A 15,461-nucleotide genomic window follows, 5' to 3' on the forward strand; every position below is an offset into this window, starting at 1 on the left:
TGAGTCAATCCACTCAGCCTGATTTAGAATTTTGGCACATTCATTTTTCTTTAGTGTGTTAAGCACAGCCAGCCACTTGGAATTGTGATGCATGGGCTTTACTGATTTCATTGCCATTTTATTTTGACAACTGAACAGCCAGTGTTGACTAGTTTTTATAAAAGATGTCAAGCCGACTAGTCTCTCCTACAGTACCTTGAGAAAGTATTCATACCCCTCGACTTATTCCACATTTTGTTCTTACAGCCTGACTTCAAAAATGGATTGTTTTCCTCAGCCATCTACACACAATACCCCATAATGACAGTGAAAACATGTTTGTAGAAATTTCAGCGAATGTATTGAATGAAATGCCTCATTTACAGTAGTATTCACACCCTGAGTCAATACTTTGTAGAAGGACCTTTGGCGGCGACTACAGCTTTCAGTCTTGGCTTTGCATATCTTTTTCTCTTCCTTGCAGATTTTCTCAAGCTCTTAAATTAGATGGGGAATTAATTCATTTAACTAGGAAAGTCAGTTAAGAAAAAAAATCTTATTTACAATGACGGCCTACCCCGGCCAAACCCTCACCCGGACGACACTGGGTCAATTGTGCGCCGCCCTATGGGACTCCCAATCACGGCCGGTTGTGATACAGCCTGGAATCGAACCAGGGTCTAGTGACGCCTCTTGCACTGAGATGCTGTGCCACTTGGGAGTCCCGAGTGGCGGTGAACATTAATCTTCAAGTCTTTCCACAGATTTTCAATGTTATTTAAGTCTGGGCTTTGGCTGGGCCACTCAATGACTTTCACATTCTTGTTCTGAAGCCATTCCTGTGTTTATGTTTGGTGTCATTGTCCTGTTGAAATGTAATTCTTTGCCCAAGTCCAAGGTTGTTTGCATTGAAGCAGGTTCTTGTCAAGGATTTGCCTGTATTTGGCTTCATTCATTGTTCCCTCTATCCTAACCAATCTCCCAGTACCTTGGTGCTGAAAAGCATCCCCATAACATGTTGCTACCACCACCATGTTTCACTGTAGGATGGTGTTTGAAGGGTGATGAGGTGTGCCTTGTTTCTTCCAGACATGGTGCTTTTTCATTCAAGCCAAAGAGTTCAATTTGTCTCATCAGACCGCAATCTTTTGCCTTATCAGTCTTTCATGGGTATTTTTGTGAACTTCAGGTGTGCTGTCGTGCCTTTTTTCAGGAGTAGTTTCAGTCTGGCCACTCTCCCATAAAGCCCAGATTGGTGAAGTGCTGTAGAGGCTGTAGAGACTGTCATTCTGGTAGGTTTTCCCATCTCAGCCAAGTAACTGTTATTGGTCACCTTCCTGGCCAAGGTCCTTGCCAGGTTGCACAGTTTGGTTGGACAGCCAGCTATAGGCAGAGTCTGGGTAGTTCAATGTTTTTCCCATCTCCCAATTATTGTTTATATGCCTCATCACAATTATCTACGGACAGTTCCTTCAACTTTATGGTACAATTTCTGCTCTGACATGCACTGTCAACGGTGGGACCTTTTTTATATTGACAGGTGTTTCTTTCTAGATCATGTTCAAACAATTGAATTGGACACAGGTGGACTCCAAGTTGTAGTGACATCTCAATGATGATCAAAGGAAATTGGATGCATCTGGGCTGAATTTGGAGTGTCATAGCAAAGGGGTGCGAATGCTTATGTAAATGAGATTTCAGTATTTAATTTAATACATTTGCAAACATGTTTTCACTGTATGGGGCATTGTGTGTAGATTAGAATTTAATTTAACACATTTTTAATTCCAGCTGTAAGATAACAAAATCTTGAGTAAGTCAAGGGGTTTCCTGTAACTACTTTTTGAAGGAACTATATATCCCTTTACCATTCAGTAAACCTACGGATTTTCTATGTTTCCTTACCTTGGATGTTGGGATTTGCCAGACAGTGACTGGTTTCGTCAGTCAGTGTAGCCTACCGAGTCGCATCAGTGAGAGAGCCGTTCATTTGGCTCCCTAATTTGCGTAGGCAACTGGTAGGCCTAGGCTTTTTGCCGATTGTCTGCAGATAAATTATGACAGCATTCGATGAAGATGGTAAATCATCACTGCAGGAACAATAGGTAATGGAGAGCCGTATTCAACTCATGATAATTAGGGCCCTCACGGAATCCAGCCATTAACACAGTTCAACAATTAGGGAATCAACTAAATGCATTGAAATGTATTTGTTTTATCATAAGACATGAACAGAATGAATCAGTGATTTGTATTTCCTGCAACTTTCTGAAGAGGTGACGTGAATGCCTGTGTGTATGCGGTGCATGCGTCTACCACTTCGGATAGTCCTGATCATATAGGCCTAGACCAATGGTCACCAACCAGTCGATCGAGATCTGAGGCTTTCCTAGTCGATCACCAAACATTTCTACAAAAAAAACAAAGCCAGGCTTTCCTATTTTATGTATTTGTTTCAAATCAAATGTATTTATATAGCCCTTCTTACATCAGCTGATATATCAAAGTGCTGTACAGAAACCCAGCCTAAAACCCCAAACAGCAAGCAATGCAGGTGTAGGAAAAACTCCCTAGAAAGGCCAAAACCTAGGAAGAAACCTAGAGAGGAACCAGGCTATGAGGGGTGGCCAGTCTTCTTCTGGCTGTGCCGGGTGAAGATTATAATAGAACATGGCCAAGATGTTCATAAATTACCAGCATGGTCAAATAATAGTAATCACAGTGAACAGGTCAGGGTTCCATAGCCGCAGGCAGAACAGTTGAAACTGGAGTAGCAGCACGGCCAGGTGGACTGGGGACAACGAGTCATCATGCCAGGTAGTCCTGAGGCATGGTCCTAGGGCCCAGGTCCTCCGAAGGAGAGAATTGGAGAGGGCATACTTATATTCACACAGGACACTGGATAAGACAGGAGAAATACTCCAGATATAACAGACAGACCCTAGCCCCCCGACACATAACCTACTGCAGCATAAATACTGGAGGCTGAGACAGGAGGGGTCAGGAGACACTGTGGCCCCATCCGATGATACCCCCGGACATGGCCAAACAGGCAGGAAATAACCCCACCCACTTTGCCAAAGCACAGCCCCCACACCACTAGAGGGATATCTTCAACCACCAACTTACCATCCTGAGACAAGGCCGAGTATAGCCCACAAAGATCTCCGCCATGGCACAACCTAAGGGGGGGCGCCAACCCAGACAGGAAGACCACGTCAGGGTCCTAGGGACGGCATGGAAGAGCACCAGTAAGCCAGTGACTCAGCCCCTGTAATAGGGTTAGAGGCAGAGAATTCCAGTGGAGAGAGGTGAACCGGCCAGGCAGAGACAGCAAGGGCGGTTCATTGCTCCAGTGCCTTTCCGTTCACCTTCACACTCCTGGGCCAGACTACACTCAATCATAGGACGTACTGAAGAGATGAGTCTTCAATAAAGACAAAGGTTGAGACCAAGTCTCTGTCTCTCACATGGGTAGGCAGACCATTCCATAAAAATTGAGCTCTATAGGAGAAAGCCCTACCTCCAGCGGTTTGCTTAGAAATTCTAGGGACAATTAGGAGGCCTGCGTCTTGTGACCATAGCTTACGTGTAGGTATGTACGGCAGGACCAAATCGGAAAGATAGGTTGGAGCAAGCCCATGTAATGCTTTGTAGGTTAGCAGTAAAACCTTGAAATCAGCCTTTGCCTTAACAGGAAGCCTGTGTAGGGAGGCTAGCACGAGTAATATGATCACATTTTTGGGTTCTAGTCAGGATTCTAGCAGCCGTATTTAGCACTAACTGAAGTTTATTTAGTGCTTTATCCGGTAGCTGGAAAGTAGAGCATTACAGTAGTCTAACCTAGAGGTAACAAAAGCATGGATTCATTTTTCTGCATCAATTTTGGACAGAACATTTCTGATTTTTGCAATGTTACATAGATGGAAAAAAGCTGTCCTTGTAACAGTCTTGATATGTTCGTCAAAAGAGAGTTCAGGGTCCAGAGTAACCTCCGAGGTCCTTCACAGTTTTTTATTTGAGATGACTGTACAAACATCAACATTAATTGTCAGACTCAACAGAAGATCTCTTTGTTTCTTGGGACCTAGAACAAGCATCTCTGTTTGTCCGAGTTTAAAAGTAGAAAGTTTGCAGCCATCCACTTCCTTATGTCTGAAACACAGGCTTCCAGCGAGGGCAATTTTGGGGCTTCACCATGTTTCATTGAAATGTACAGCTGTGTGTCATCCGCATAGCAGTGAAAGTGAACATTATGTTTTCGAATGACATCCCCAAGAGGTAAAATATATAGTGAAAACAATAGTGGTCCTAAAATGGAACCTTGAGGAACACCAACATTTACAGTTGATTTGACAGAGGACAAACCATTCAGAGACAAACATATCTTTCCGACAGATAAGATCTAAACTAGGCCAGAACTTGTCCGTGTAGACCAATTTGGGTTTCCAATAGAATGTGATCGATGGTATCAAAAGCAGCACTAAGGTCTAGGAGCACGAGGACAGATGCAGAGCCTCGGTCTGACGCCATTAAAAGGTCATTTACCACCTTCACAAGTGCAGTCTCAGTGCTATGATGGGGTCTAAAACCAGACTGAAGCATTTCGTATACATTGTTTGTCTTCAGGAAGGCAGTGAGTTGTTGCGCAACAGCTTTTTCAAAAATGTTGAGAGGAATGGGAGATTCGATATAGGTTGATAGTTTTTTATATTTTCTGGATCAAGGTTTGGCTTTTTTCAAGGGAGGCTTTATTACTGCCACTTTTAGTGAGTTTGGTACACATCCGGTGGATAGAGAGCCGTTTATTATGTTCAACATAGGAGGGCTAAGCACAGGAAGCAGCTCTTTCAGTAGTTTAGTTGGAATAGGGTCCAGTATGCAGCTTGAAGGTTTAGGAGGCCATGATTATTTTCATCATTGTGTCAAGAGATATAGTACTAAAACACTTGAGTGTCTCCCTTGATCCTAGGTCCTGGCAGAGTTGTGCAGACTCAGGACAACTGAGCTTTGGAGGAATACGCAGATTTAAAGAGGAGTCCATAATTTGCTTTCTAATGATCATGATCTTTTCCTCAAATAAGTTCATGAATTTATTACTGCTGAAGTGAAAGCCATCCTCTCTTGGGGAATGCTGCTTTTTAGTTAGCTTTGCGACAGTATCAAAAATAAATGTTGTATTGTTCTTATATTCCTCAATTAGGGTGGAAAAATAGGATGATCGAGGAGCAGTGAGGGCTCTTCGATACTGCACGGTACTGTCTTTCCAAGCTAGTCGGAAGACTTCCAGTTTGGTGTGGCGCCATTTCCGTTCCAATTTTCTGGAAGCTTGCTTCAAAGCTCGGGTATTTTCTTTATACCAGGGAGCTAGTTTCTTATGACAAATGTTTTTAGGGGGTGCAACTGTTTCTAGGGTATTGCGCGGTGTGGGGTGGTTTGCTGGTGACACTGATTTATTTAGAATTCAAGGCACACTTAACCAGTATGGCTACCACAGCATTCTGCAAGCGATATGCCATCCCATCTGGTTTGGGCTTATTGGGACATCATTTGTTTTTCAACAAGACAATGACCAACAGACCTCCAGGCTGTGTAAGGGCTATTTGACCAAGATGGAGCCTCAACCCAATTTGAGATGGTTTGGGATGAGTTGGACTGCAGAGTGAAGGAAAAGCAGCCAACAAGTGCTCAGCATATGTGGAAACACCTTCAAGACTGTTGGAAAAGAATTCCAGCTGAAGCTGGTTGAAAGAAAGCCCAGAGTGTGCAAAGCTGTCAAGGCAAATGGTGGCTACTTAGAAGAATCTAAATTGTATTTTGATTTGTTTAACACTTTTTTGGTTACTACATGATTCCATGTGTTTCATTGTTTTGATGTCTAGTAAAAATAAAAACCCTTGCATGAGTAGGTGTCCAAACGTTTGACTGATACTGTGTATGTGTGTATGTAAACATGCGAGAGCTGGATCTCATCAATACCTGTGTCTTGTTGATGAATATTTCAGAAAAATGCACGCAAACAGAAGTCAGCAAAGATAGAACAGATGTCTAGGAAAAAAAAAACTCTGGTGCTGACAGAGAGGAAGAGGTTCCCATAGTAACGCAAAGGAAAAAGGCTAAACTGGAGGTCTGTACCCTGCCGCCTCCCTAAGTTTGTTTAATTCACTGCTTTAGCACACTGCCAACCTGGATGTCCTAGCCGTGTCTGAATCCTGGCTTAGGAAGACCACCAAAAACTCTGAAATCTCCATCCCTAACTACAACATTTTCAGACAAGATAGAACGGCCAAAGGGTGCGGTGTTGCAATCTACTGCAGAGAGAGCCTGCAGAGTTCTGTCCTACTATCCAGGTCTGTACCAAAACCATTTGAACTTCTACTTTTAGAAATCCACCTCTCTAAAAACACGTATCTCACCGTTGTCGCTTGCTATAGACCACCCTCTGCCCCCAGCTGTGCTCTGGACACCATATGTGAACTGATTGCCCTTCAGAGCTCATGCTGCTAGGTGACCTAAACTGGGACATGCTTAACACCCCGGCCATCCTACAATCTAAGCTTGATGCCCTCAATCTCACACAAATTATCAATGAACCTACCAGGTACAACCCCAAAGCCGTAAACACGGGCACCCTCGTAGATATCATCCTAACCAACTTGCCCTCTAAATACACCTCTGCTGTTTTCAACCAAGAACTCAGCGATCACTGCCTCATTGCCTGCATCCGTAATGGATCAGCGGTCAAACGACCTCCACTCATCACTGTCAAATGCTCCCTGAAACACTTCAGCGAGCAGGCCTTTCTAATCGACCTGGCCTGGGTCTCCTTTAAGGATATTGACCTCATCCCGTCAGAGGATGCCTGGTAAAACATTTTTAATGCCTTCCTCACCATCTTAAATAAGCATGCCCCTTTCAAAATATTTAGAACCAGGAACAGATATAGCCCTTGGTTCTCTCCAGACCTGACTGCCCTTGACTAGCACAAAAACATCCTGTGGCTTTCTTCATTAGCATCGAACAGCCCCTGTGATATGCAACTTTTCAGGGAAGTTAGGAAACAATATACACAGGCAGTTAGAAAAGCCAAGGCTAGCTTTTTCAAGCAGAAATTTGCTTCCTGCAACACAAACTCAAAGTTCTGAGACACTGTAAAGTCCATGGAGAATAAGAACACCTCCTCCCAGCTGCCCACTGCACTGAGGATAGTAAACTCTGTCACCACCGATAAATCCACTATAATTGAGAATTTCAATAAGCATTTTTCTACGGCTGGCCATGCTTTCCACCTGGCTACCCCTACCCCGGTCAACAGCACTGCACCCGCCACAGCAACTCGCCCAAGACTTCCCCGTTTCGCCTTCTCCCAAATCCAGTCAGCTGATGTTCTGAAAGAGCTGCAAAGTCTAGACCCCTACAAATCAGCCGGGCTAGACAATCTGGACCCTTTCTAAAATGATCTGCCGAAATTGTTGTAACCCCTATTACTAGCCTGTTCAACCTCTCATGTCGTCTGAGATTCCCAAAGATTGGAAAGCAGCTGCGGTCATCCCCCCTCTTCAAAGGGGGGGACACTCTTGACCCAAACTGCTACAGACATATCTCTCCTACCCTGCCTTTTTAAGGTCTTCAAAAGCCAAGTTAACAGATTACCGATCATTTCGAATCCCACCGTACCTTCTCCGCTATGCAATCTGGTTTCAGAGCTGGTCATGGGTGCACCTCAACCACGCTCAAGGTCCTAAACGATATCTTAACCGCCATCGATAAGAAACAATAGTGTACAGCCGTATTCATTGACCTGGCAAAGGCTTTTGACTCTGTCAATCACCACATCCTCATCGGCAGACTCAACAGCCTTGGTTTCTCAAATGATTGCCTCGCCTGGTTCACCAACTACTTCTCTGATAGAGTTCAGTGTGTCAAATCGGGGGGCCTGTTGTCCGGGCCTCTGGCAGTCTCTATGGGGGTGCCACAGGGTTCAATTCTTGGGCCGACTCTCTTCTCTCTATACATCAATGATGTCGCTCTTGCTGCTGGTGAGTCTCTGATCCACCTCTACGCAGACGACACCATTCTGTATACTTCTGGCCCTTCTTTGGACACTGTGTTAACAACCCTCCAGACGAGCTTCAATGCCATACAACTCTCCTTCCCTGGCCTCCAACTGCTCTTAAATACAAGTAAAACTAAATGCATGCTCTTCAACCGATCGCTGCCTGCACCTGCCCGCCCGTCCAGCATCACTACTCTGGACGGTTCTGACATAGAATATGCGGACAACTACAAATACCTAGGTGTCTGGTTAGACTGTAAACTCTCCTTCCAGACTCACATCAAACATCTCCAATCCAAAGTTAAATCTAGAATTGGCTTCCTATTTCGCAACAAAGCATCCTTCACTCATGCTGCCAAACATACCGTCATAAAACTGACCATCCTACCGATCCTCGACTTCGGCGATGTAATTTACAAAATAGCCTCCAATACCCTACTCAATAAATTGGATGCAGTCTATCACAGTGCCATCCGTTTTGTCACCAAAGCCCCATATACTACCCACCACTGCGACCTGTATGCTCTCGTTGGCTGGCCCTCGCTTCATACTCATCGCCAAACCCACCGGCGCCAGGTCATCTACAAGACCCTGCTAGGTTAAGTCCCCCCTTATCTCAGCTCACTGGTCACCATAGCAGCACCCACCCGTAGCACGCGCTCCAGCAGGTATATCTCACTGGTCACCCCCAAAGCCAATTCCTACTTTGGCCACCTCTCCTTCCATTTCTCTGCTGCCAATGACTGGAACAAAGTACAAAAATCTCTGAAACTGGAAACGCTTATCTCCCTCACTAGCTTTAAGCACCAGCTGTCAGAGCAGCTCACAGATCACTGCACCTGTCCATAGCCCATCTATAAATAGCCCATCCAACTACCCCTTCCCCTACTGTATTTATTTATTTATTTTGCTCCTTTGCAACCCAGTATTTCTACTTTACACATTCATCTACTGCAAATCTACCATTCCAGTGTTTTACTTGCTATATTGTATATACTTCTCCACCATGGCCTATTTATTTCCTTTACCTCCCTTAACTCACCTCATTTGCTCACATTGTATATAGACTTATTTTTCTGCTGTATGTTTGTTTTACTCCATGTGTAACTCTTTGTTGTTTGTGTCGAACTGCTTTGCTTTATCTTGGCCAGGTCGCAGTTGTAAATGGGAACTTGTTCTCAACTTGCCTACCTGCTTAAATAAAGGTGAAATAAATAAATAGTGTCAAACCAAATGCATTTTAATATTATTAGTAGAATATATTTGTTTATCAATTATCTATTTTTGTCAAATAAAATATTTCAAAGGACTCTGTGCACTGGTTTGGAACCTGGTTCACTCTCCTTATGAATTTTGTTTTCAATCCAATGCCAAATGAAACTTTTTCCAGTGAGGTAGGGGAGTGGTATCCCTTTTGTGACGTCTCCCTGTTCACTCTCTGGAAACACTGCCCCCCAGCGGAAGTTAATTGACCTACCTCTTTGTTTCTACAGAAGAAGACTCCTCTCAGTACTGTGCTAATTGTTTTCTTCTCCCTCTGATCCCCGTAGAAGCCGACCAAGAAGGGACTTGTGAAGGTAACCAAACCAACAGGAGGAAAGAAAGGTATAAAATAAATAATGACCAAGAAGGCTGCAAAAATACCCTCACAAAATATGAAAAGAAAAGTTTGTCAACTCAATGGAACACAGCTCTCCTTTCTCTCCTCATTACTATCTGTGTATTACTCCCCCTTTCTCTAAATGGAACTCTGACTTCATCATACTTATATGAAGGACTGGTTCTAAATGTATATAAACTGTCAACGTTAATTGATCCAAGGACAAACTCAAATGTGTTGCAAATCTTTGTCTGCCCCATAAAAGGGTCTTGTTCAAAATCGTCTTTTGTCTAACTTGTAAATTAAAATATTACCACAAAGTATATTTCATGTCTTTAATTTGTTATCCACAATGGCATTGTTTTCCATTAGCGCTACTCATTTTCAGCCGGCTACTTTTTCCACTTCACATTAACTAGGCTACTTTTCATTTAAGTTTCAATTTGCTAGTCCCTCGAGTTCTCTCCCGTTAGAATGAACGATTTTCATCTTCTCTCGATCTATTGATAGGATAGGCGCCAGTCACAAAGCGAGTGATGACCGGGTAACTGTCTGTCCCGCCATCCGGTACCATTTGTGTGTGCTGTGGTTGGTTGCAGTCAAATTTCTTTACACAGAGGGAGAGGATGCTTGGGAATTTGCACTTCCCATGTAATGCGAGTGGTAACAATGAGTCAATCCACTCAGCCTGATTTAGAATTTTGGCACATTCATTTTTCTTTAGTGTGTTAAGCACAGCCAGCCACTTGGAATTGTGATGCATGGGCTTTACTGATTTCATTGCCATTTTATTTTGACAACTGAACAGCCAGTGTTGACTAGTTTTTATAAAAGATGTCAAGCCGACTAGTCTCTCCTACAGTACCTTGAGAAAGTATTCATACCCCTCGACTTATTCCACATTTTGTTCTTACAGCCTGACTTCAAAAATGGATTGTTTTCCTCAGCCATCTACACACAATACCCCATAATGACAGTGAAAACATGTTTGTAGAAATTTCAGCGAATGTATTGAATGAAATGCCTCATTTACAGTAGTATTCACACCCTGAGTCAATACTTTGTAGAAGGACCTTTGGCGGCGACTACAGCTTTCAGTCTTGGCTTTGCATATCTTTTTCTCTTCCTTGCAGATTTTCTCAAGCTCTTAAATTAGATGGGGAATTAATTCATTTAACTAGGAAAGTCAGTTAAGAAAAAAATCTTATTTACAATGACGGCCTACCCCGGCCAAACCCTCACCCGGACGACACTGGGTCAATTGTGCGCCGCCCTATGGGACTCCCAATCACGGCCGGTTGTGATACAGCCTGGAATCGAACCAGGGTCTAGTGACGCCTCTTGCACTGAGATGCTGTGCCACTTGGGAGTCCCGAGTGGCGGTGAACATTAATCTTCAAGTCTTTCCACAGATTTTCAATGTTATTTAAGTCTGGGCTTTGGCTGGGCCACTCAATGACTTTCACATTCTTGTTCTGAAGCCATTCCTGTGTTTATGTTTGGTGTCATTGTCCTGTTGAAATGTAATTCTTTGCCCAAGTCCAAGGTTGTTTGCATTGAAGCAGGTTCTTGTCAAGGATTTGCCTGTATTTGGCTTCATTCATTGTTCCCTCTATCCTAACCAATCTCCCAGTACCTTGGTGCTGAAAAGCATCCCCATAACATGTTGCTACCACCACCATGTTTCACTGTAGGATGGTGTTTGAAGGGTGATGAGGTGTGCCTTGTTTCTTCCAGACATGGTGCTTTTTCATTCAAGCCAAAGAGTTCAATTTGTCTCATCAGACCGCAATCTTTTGCCTTATCAGTCTTTCATGGGTATTTTTGTGAACTTCAGGTGTGCTGTCGTGCCTTTTTTTCAGGAGTAGTTTCAGTCTGGCCACTCTCCCATAAAGCCCAGATTGGTGAAGTGCTGTAGAGGCTGTAGAGACTGTCATTCTGGTAGGTTTTCCCATCTCAGCCAAGTAACTGTTATTGGTCACCTTCCTGGCCAAGGTCCTTGCCAGGTTGCACAGTTTGGTTGGACAGCCAGCTATAGGCAGAGTCTGGGTAGTTCAATGTTTTTCCCATCTCCCAATTATTGTTTATATGCCTCATCACAATTATCTACGGACAGTTCCTTCAACTTTATGGTACAATTTCTGCTCTGACATGCACTGTCAACGGTGGGACCTTTTTTATATTGACAGGTGTTTCTTTCTAGATCATGTTCAAACAATTGAATTGGACACAGGTGGACTCCAAGTTGTAGTGACATCTCAATGATGATCAAAGGAAATTGGATGCATCTGGGCTGAATTTGGAGTGTCATAGCAAAGGGGTGCGAATGCTTATGTAAATGAGATTTCAGTATTTAATTTAATACATTTGCAAACATGTTTTCACTGTATGGGGCATTGTGTGTAGATTAGAATTTAATTTAACACATTTTTAATTCCAGCTGTAAGATAACAAAATCTTGAGTAAGTCAAGGGGTTTCCTGTAACTACTTTTTGAAGGAACTATATATCCCTTTACCATTCAGTAAACCTACGGATTTTCTATGTTTCCTTACCTTGGATGTTGGGATTTGCCAGACAGTGACTGGTTTCGTCAGTCAGTGTAGCCTACCGAGTCGCATCAGTGAGAGAGCCGTTCATTTGGCTCCCTAATTTGCGTAGGCAACTGGTAGGCCTAGGCTTTTGCCGATTGTCTGCAGATAAATTATGACAGCATTCGATGAAGATGGTAAATCATCACTGCAGGAACAATAGGTAATGGAGAGCCGTATTCAACTCATGATAATTAGGGCCCTCACGGAATCCAGCCATTAACACAGTTCAACAATTAGGGAATCAACTAAATGCATTGAAATGTATTTGTTTTATCATAAGACATGAACAGAATGAATCAGTGATTTGTATTTCCTGCAACTTTCTGAAGAGGTGACGTGAATGCCTGTGTGTATGCGGTGCATGCGTCTACCACTTCGGATAGTCCTGATCATATAGGCCTAGACCAATGGTCACCAACCAGTCGATCGAGATCTGAGGCTTTCCTAGTCGATCACCAAACATTTCTACAAAAAAAAACAAAGCCAGGCTTTCCTATTTTATGTATTTGTTTCAAATCAAATGTATTTATATAGCCCTTCTTACATCAGCTGATATATCAAAGTGCTGTACAGAAACCCAGCCTAAAACCCCAAACAGCAAGCAATGCAGGTGTAGGAAAAACTCCCTAGAAAGGCCAAAACCTAGGAAGAAACCTAGAGAGGAACCAGGCTATGAGGGGTGGCCAGTCTTCTTCTGGCTGTGCCGGGTGAAGATTATAATAGAACATGGCCAAGATGTTCATAAATTACCAGCATGGTCAAATAATAGTAATCACAGTGAACAGGTCAGGGTTCCATAGCCGCAGGCAGAACAGTTGAAACTGGAGTAGCAGCACGGCCAGGTGGACTGGGGACAACGAGTCATCATGCCAGGTAGTCCTGAGGCATGGTCCTAGGGCCCAGGTCCTCCGAAGGAGAGAATTGGAGAGGGCATACTTATATTCACACAGGACACTGGATAAGACAGGAGAAATACTCCAGATATAACAGACAGACCCTAGCCCCCCGACACATAACCTACTGCAGCATAAATACTGGAGGCTGAGACAGGAGGGGTCAGGAGACACTGTGGCCCCATCCGATGATACCCCCGGACATGGCCAAACAGGCAGGAAATAACCCCACCCACTTTGCCAAAGCACAGCCCCCACACCACTAGAGGGATATCTTCAACCACCAACTTACCATCCTGAGACAAGGCCGAGTATAGCCCACAAAGATCTCCGCCATGGCACAACCTAAGGGGGGGCGCCAACCCAGACAGGAAGACCACGTCAGGGTCCTAGGGACGGCATGGAAGAGCACCAGTAAGCCAGTGACTCAGCCCCTGTAATAGGGTTAGAGGCAGAGAATTCCAGTGGAGAGAGGTGAACCGGCCAGGCAGAGACAGCAAGGGCGGTTCATTGCTCCAGTGCCTTTCCGTTCACCTTCACACTCCTGGGCCAGACTACACTCAATCATAGGACGTACTGAAGAGATGAGTCTTCAATAAAGACAAAGGTTGAGACCAAGTCTCTGTCTCTCACATGGGTAGGCAGACCATTCCATAAAAATTGAGCTCTATAGGAGAAAGCCCTACCTCCAGCGGTTTGCTTAGAAATTCTAGGGACAATTAGGAGGCCTGCGTCTTGTGACCATAGCTTACGTGTAGGTATGTACGGCAGGACCAAATCGGAAAGATAGGTTGGAGCAAGCCCATGTAATGCTTTGTAGGTTAGCAGTAAAACCTTGAAATCAGCCTTTGCCTTAACAGGAAGCCTGTGTAGGGAGGCTAGCACGAGTAATATGATCACATTTTTGGGTTCTAGTCAGGATTCTAGCAGCCGTATTTAGCACTAACTGAAGTTTATTTAGTGCTTTATCCGGGTAGCTGGAAAGTAGAGCATTACAGTAGTCTAACCTAGAGGTAACAAAAGCATGGATTCATTTTTCTGCATCAATTTTGGACAGAACATTTCTGATTTTTGCAATGTTACATAGATGGAAAAAAGCTGTCCTTGTAACAGTCTTGATATGTTCGTCAAAAGAGAGTTCAGGGTCCAGAGTAACCTCCGAGGTCCTTCACAGTTTTTTATTTGAGATGACTGTACAAACATCAACATTAATTGTCAGACTCAACAGAAGATCTCTTTGTTTCTTGGGACCTAGAACAAGCATCTCTGTTTGTCCGAGTTTAAAAGTAGAAAGTTTGCAGCCATCCACTTCCTTATGTCTGAAACACAGGCTTCCAGCGAGGGCAATTTTGGGGCTTCACCATGTTTCATTGAAATGTACAGCTGTGTGTCATCCGCATAGCAGTGAAAGTGAACATTATGTTTTCGAATGACATCCCCAAGAGGTAAAATATATAGTGAAAACAATAGTGGTCCTAAAATGGAACCTTGAGGAACACCAACATTTACAGTTGATTTGACAGAGGACAAACCATTCAGAGACAAACATATCTTTCCGACAGATAAGATCTAAACTAGGCCAGAACTTGTCCGTGTAGACCAATTTGGGTTTCCAATAGAATGTGATCGATGGTATCAAAAGCAGCACTAAGGTCTAGGAGCACGAGGACAGATGCAGAGCCTCGGTCTGACGCCATTAAAAGGTCATTTACCACCTTCACAAGTGCAGTCTCAGTGCTATGATGGGGTCTAAAACCAGACTGAAGCATTTCGTATACATTGTTTGTCTTCAGGAAGGCAGTGAGTTGTTGCGCAACAGCTTTTTCAAAAATGTTGAGAGGAATGGGAGATTCGATATAGGTTGATAGTTTTTTTATATTTTCTGGATCAAGGTTTGGCTTTTTCAAGGGAGGCTTTATTACTGCCACTTTTAGTGAGTTTGGTACACATCCGGTGGATAGAGAGCCGTTTATTATGTTCAACATAGGAGGGCTAAGCACAGGAAGCAGCTCTTTCAGTAGTTTAGTTGGAATAGGGTCCAGTATGCAGCTTGAAGGTTTAGAGGCCATGATTATTTTCATCATTGTGTCAAGAGATATAGTACTAAAACACTTGAGTGTCTCCCTTGATCCTAGGTCCTGGCAGAGTTGTGCAGACTCAGGACAACTGAGCTTTGGAGGAATACGCAGATTTAAAGAGGAGTCCATAATTTGCTTTCTAATGATCATGATCTTTTCCTCAAATAAGTTCATGAATTTATTACTGCTGAAGTGAAAGCCATCCTCTCTTGGGGAATGCTGCTTTTTAGTTAGCTTTGCGACAGTATCAAAAATAAATGTT

The 15,461-nt window shown here is 43.6% G+C and overlaps 1 long non-coding RNA gene across 1 annotated transcript; it reads left to right on the forward strand.

Annotated features, from left to right (window-relative positions):
* Window positions 1–5,856: 5,856 nt before the first annotated feature.
* LOC123731466 (uncharacterized) lies at window positions 5,857–9,958 on the forward strand. Its single transcript, XR_006762606.1, has 2 exons — window positions 5,857–6,329; window positions 9,586–9,958. It is a non-coding gene; the product is annotated as an uncharacterized lncRNA (long non-coding RNA).
* The last annotated feature ends 5,503 nt before the right edge of the window (window positions 9,959–15,461 follow it).

The sequence above is a fragment of the Salmo salar genome, chromosome ssa28 (genome assembly GCF_905237065.1).
Source record: "Salmo salar chromosome ssa28, Ssal_v3.1, whole genome shotgun sequence".
Taxonomy (NCBI): domain Eukaryota; kingdom Metazoa; phylum Chordata; class Actinopteri; order Salmoniformes; family Salmonidae; genus Salmo; species Salmo salar.